General features: G+C 39.0%; 1 pseudogene; it reads left to right on the forward strand.

Annotated features, from left to right (window-relative positions):
- Positions 1-374: 374 nt before the first annotated feature.
- LOC104664620 lies at positions 375-892 on the forward strand (annotated as a pseudogene).
- The last annotated feature ends 4,362 nt before the right edge of the window (positions 893-5,254 follow it).

Genomic DNA, 5,254 nt, shown 5'->3' on the forward strand with positions numbered 1-5,254 from the left:
TCCCTTGATGATACAGAGTCACCAGAGGGAAAGATTTCAATGCCTTCCAGGCCATGCCAGTGCTCACACTCGCCAGGGTGGTACTGGCTGGGGGAAGTGGTCCATCAGCCAATGCTGTGCTCAGAGTTGTTTTGATAGTTGCTGGTAGAACTTGTAGAAGGGAACCGTGACTCTCTCCTCCATCTCCCATGCCTTCAGTTCAACAGAGAGGACCTGGAAGTCAATATCCCTGGCACTGGCATGAAGAGATACAACTCTGGTTTTGCCACCTGCTCTCCACTTCCACCTGAGCTCTGCTCCAGCTGCACAGAGCTCGCTCCGAGCTCCAGGCTCCTGCTAAGCTAGACCACCATCAACTCCCTCCAACCGACTTCATGATTACCTACCGAGATCTCATCGGCCACAAAGAGGTATCCTCTGACTTTTACAAAGATCCTGGAGATCAGGGACAGGCTGTGTCTGGAGGTGAAGGGGAAGATGGTCAGTAGGACAGAAGGTAACATTGAAGACTTGCCCATTAGTGAGAATGCTTCCACTGAAGACCCCAAGGGTAAAGGTACAGAAAGCACAGTAATTGATGCTGTTGTTATCGTCATGAACTATCACTTGCCAGAAACCAGCTTCACAAAAGAAGCCTACAGGAAGTACATCAAAGATTACATGAGATGAGTCAAAGGCAAACTGGAGGAACAGAGACCATAAAAAGTAAAATCTTTTATGACAGACTGCAGAACAAATCAAGCACATCCTTACTAATTTCAAAAACTACCAGTTCATTATTTGTGAGGACATGAATCCAGATGGCATGCTGGCTCTACTGGACTACCATGAAGATGATGTGATCCCAAATAAGATTTTCTTTAAGGATCATTTAGAAGTGGAAAAATGTTAACAGGTTTGGCAATTGCTTTGGATCTATCACCTGTCATTGTAACTGGCTGCCACTTGTCATCCACACAACACCATTGAAGACAAATGGAACTGATGTCACCTTGAGCACTTTATTTTGACCATGATTTATTTGGAGTGGAAGCATTGTTTTTTGAGGAAAAAAAAGAAAAGCATACCATATATAGATTGTCTAAAAGTAAAATACATTTAAAGTTAAAAAAATATAACTCTGTGACCTAGACTGGAGCTGTCAGCTACCTCTCTCCCACCCACATATATACTCACATGGAGCTCTGCGAAGGAGAGAAGCAAAATTTCTCTACAATTTTTTAGAGGTTTATTTATTTATTTATTTACCTTTCACTGGATTTTAAATTTTATTTTATTTATTTATTTTTTTTGACGGAGTCTTGCTCTGTTGCCAGGCTGCAGTGCAGTGGCACGATCTGGGCTCATTGCAACCTCTGCCTCCTGGGTTCAAGTGGTTCTCCTGCCTCAGCCTCCCGAGTAGCTGGGACTACAGGCACATGCTTCCATGCCCATCTAATTTTTGTATTTTTAGTAGAGACACGGTTTCACAATGTTGGCCAAGATGGTCTTGATCTCTTGACCTCGTGATCTGCCCGCCATATTTAACCAGTCATAGATAGGGAAGACCCAATGATGAGGTGCAAATGGTTTTACAATCCATTTCATTTTCACTTTTGTGGTGTAGCCAGTTGTTTGGGATTACAACAGTACTAAAATCTTTAAAAATAAAGCTCTTCTCACACCTGTAATCCCAGCACTTTGGGAGGCAGAGGCGGGCAGATCACTTGAGGCCAGGAGTTTGAGACCAGCCTGGCCAACATGCAAAACCCTATCTCTACTAAAAATAAAAAAATTAACCAGGCATGGTGGTGCATGCCTATAATCCCTGCCACTTGGGAGGCTGAGGCACGAGAATCACTTGAACTCAGCAAGTGAAGGTTGTGGTGAGCCGAGACCATGCCACTGTGCTACAGCCTGGATGGCAGAGCGAGACTGTCTCAAGAGAAAAGAGGGCTCTAAAAGATGTCCATGATGGACATCACTGTCTGGCAATCAGGACCCCTTGTTTTTCTAAAAGTACCTTGATGTACTTCTTATTGTTTTAATGTAATGGCAGATCAAGGTGCTCTGTCCTTACCTACCCAAAAATTGTGAACTGGTTCCCAATTAGGCAACTTGGCTTCTACTCTGACTTTAAATCTCATGCAAAGTGACATAAGAATGGGTGTTGGGCATTCTTCATTTGTGTCTCTATCTCCGCTCTCCAGCTATCCACCTTACTTGGTGTCCTGCAAGGTTCATGTTTATGGATTACATCGGAAGGCTTCCTTAACCTCTGCCTTCCATTTGGGTTTGGCCAATGGAAGGCACTGGCTGAAGATGAGAAGGTAGAAGAGTGAATTGGGGATGTTGTTCACCTTCTGCCCTCTCTGCTGGGCACAGTAGGTTGGTTCTTTCCCTCTCCTAATGCTTCAGCTTCATGTGGTAACCCTAAAAATTAATAAATCCTTTTCCAGTTTAGTACTATCATAGAACAGCAGGCTTGGTTATTGCTCTTTGAAAATCAGTGTCAATGTGAGTTGAAAACTGTCTAGAAGAAAAAACCCCAAAAATAATATTTTAAAGCTTTGTATTCAGAAATCAGGTTAGGAGCTAAAACAATAAAGATTAAAAAAAATTTTAAAGGCTGGATGTGGTGGCTCACATCTGTAATCCCAGCACTTTGGGAGGCCAAGGTGGATGGATCACCTGATGTCAGGAGTTCAAGACCAGACTGGCTAACATGGTGAAACCCTGTCTCTACTAAAAATACAAAAATTAGCTGGACATGGTGGTGCATGCCTGTAATCCCAGCTACTTGGGAGGCTGAGGCAGGGAAGTTGATTGAAGCCAGGAGACGGAGGTTGCAGTGAGCCGAGATCATGCCACTGCACTCTAGCCTGGGCGACAGAGCAAGACTCTGTCTTAAAAAAAAAAAAAAAAAAAAAAAAAAATTAAGAGCTACAGTTACTTTAAAAAAAAAGAGAGAGAATTCATTTATAAGTTTACAATAAACCAATAAATTTATTAATCTCTTTTCTTGGTAGATATTTTCATTTATCTAAAAGTATCTTCTTGTGTGATTTCTTTTTTGACTCATTGGTTCCTTAGTTGTATTAATTTTCATATTTATGTAAATTTCCCAAATTGCCTTCTGTAACTGATTTTTAATCTCATTGCATTGTGGTCAGAAAATAGGCATTTCTTATTTCAGCCCTTTTAAGCATATCAAGGTCTTATTTTATGGCTTAATGTATAGTCTTTCCTGAATAAATTTCCATGTGTACTTTAGAAGAATGTGTGTTGTTCTCTCACTGGGTGCAGTGTTCTATAGATGTCTGTTAGATCTAGTTGTGTTATAATGTTGTTCAAGTCTTCTATTTCCTCATGGATTATGTATAGTTGTTCTACCTATTTTGAAGTCTCCAACTATTTTTGTTGACTTATCTATTTCTCCTTTCATATCTGTTCCTTTTGTCTGATTTTGCTTCATGTATTTTGATGTAGCTGTTGTCAGGTGCATATATGTTTATAATTGTTATGTTTTCTTTATGGATTGTTCCAAACCTTTGCCTAATTTCTAGAGTTCTGAAAAAGTTGATACTGACTATTGTTGCTAGGCTGGCTTGCTCTTTCTTTCTTTCTTTCTTTCTTTCTTTCTTTCTTTCTTTCTTTCTTTCTTTCTTTCTTTCTTCCTTCCTTCCTTCCTTCCTTCCTTCCTTCCTTCCTTCCTTCCTTCCTTTCTCTTTCCTTCTTTCCTTTTTTCTTCTTTCCCTCCCTTCCTTCCTTTCTTCTTTCCCTCTCTCCTTCCCTCCCTCCCTCCTTTGTTCCTTCTTTCCTTCTCTTCTTCCTCCCTCCCTCCCTCCCTTCCTTCCTTCCTTCTTTCCTTCCATCCTTCCTTCTTTCTTTCTTTTTTTTGTCAGTGTTCTTGTTGTTTTTGTGGAGGAGCAGCTTTTTGGAGATCCTTACTCTACCATTCCTGATGATGTCTCTCTGCAGTTTCTAATAAGAGAAAGTCTCTGAGAGTTTCAAATAGAAGTATACATTTATGTTGTGTGTTCTTGGAAAGACCTTTTTTTTTTGACTCATTTTTACATAAAATAAGAAAACAATTGGTAAACACTAGGGTAAAATAAACTTTAGCATAATTAACAACTACTAAACTGGCCATTTTTACATGAGCATATGAGGTGTGACGTGAATCTGAAAACTGATCCAACTAGTAGGCATCATTTCAACGTCACTAGAAGAGTCAATCTGATGAGTCTCTGTCAATGTTGGCCATCTTGACCATTGTTACATTTTGAGTGCTATTTATTAATCTGTGGTTCTTTGGATTCATCTCACAGAGTACAGATGTTAAGTATAGAGACTTTATCTTTCTTAAAATATGAATGGTTATGATCTTATCCCTTTCAACAGTAGAGATGTTTGATGAAGATTTGTATCTACCATGTGATATTCATATAAACATTCTGCATAAGTACAGGTTCACTGGAGGGTCACTTTGATTTTTTTCCAAGACCATTTATATACTCTAAAGATGAGTAATGAACTTATAGGGAACAATTACTGACTAAAATATTAAACAAATAAAACTGGACATGAAAAAGGAAGTCCACATGAAATCCAAGGTGTTGCCAATAAAATTAAGAAATGCTAAAAGTAATCAGCAACTTTGTAATAGCAATGTTAACTTTTCTTCCCAAATAACTAGTAGGTACTTAGATTTTCTTTTTAAGTATTGGCTAAAAAGCCCAAATTACCTGAATTTCCTTTGAACTTTTTGTCTTTTATACATGGACCTTGCCACATTTTTGGTCATATCATAATTATTTTGTTGCTTTTATTTCCCTCTTAGGTTGCATGGACTTCAGTAGTATGGCCTGTGCCAGTCATCTATTTTTCTCCAAGGACACCAAGCACAACATTTTGCACAGAATTGGTATATTAAAAAATCGGGTCTTGCATTCAGGAAATCACACACTAAAAACAAGGATTTATGGGAAAAATAGGGTTAGGAGCAGTCTACTCAAAACCTAAAGTACTTTATCACGAGAGCGCGAGTAAAGACAAACCTAGGAATGAAAAAGACATACTAAATTTGTAACAACAAAAGAAATGTTAAAGTAAATAGTTATCTCCTTTTAAAAGGTGATGGCATGAGCTTCGTTTCTTAAATACTCACTGAGCTGATAGATGAATTTTTTCTGGCCCACCAGTTAGGGAATAAAGATTTTTATCTCCCTAAAATTCATATGTTGAAATATAATCACCATTGTGATGGACTGGG

This window comes from Rhinopithecus roxellana, chromosome 13, assembly GCF_007565055.1.
Source record: "Rhinopithecus roxellana isolate Shanxi Qingling chromosome 13, ASM756505v1, whole genome shotgun sequence".
Taxonomy (NCBI): Eukaryota; Metazoa; Chordata; class Mammalia; order Primates; family Cercopithecidae; genus Rhinopithecus; species Rhinopithecus roxellana.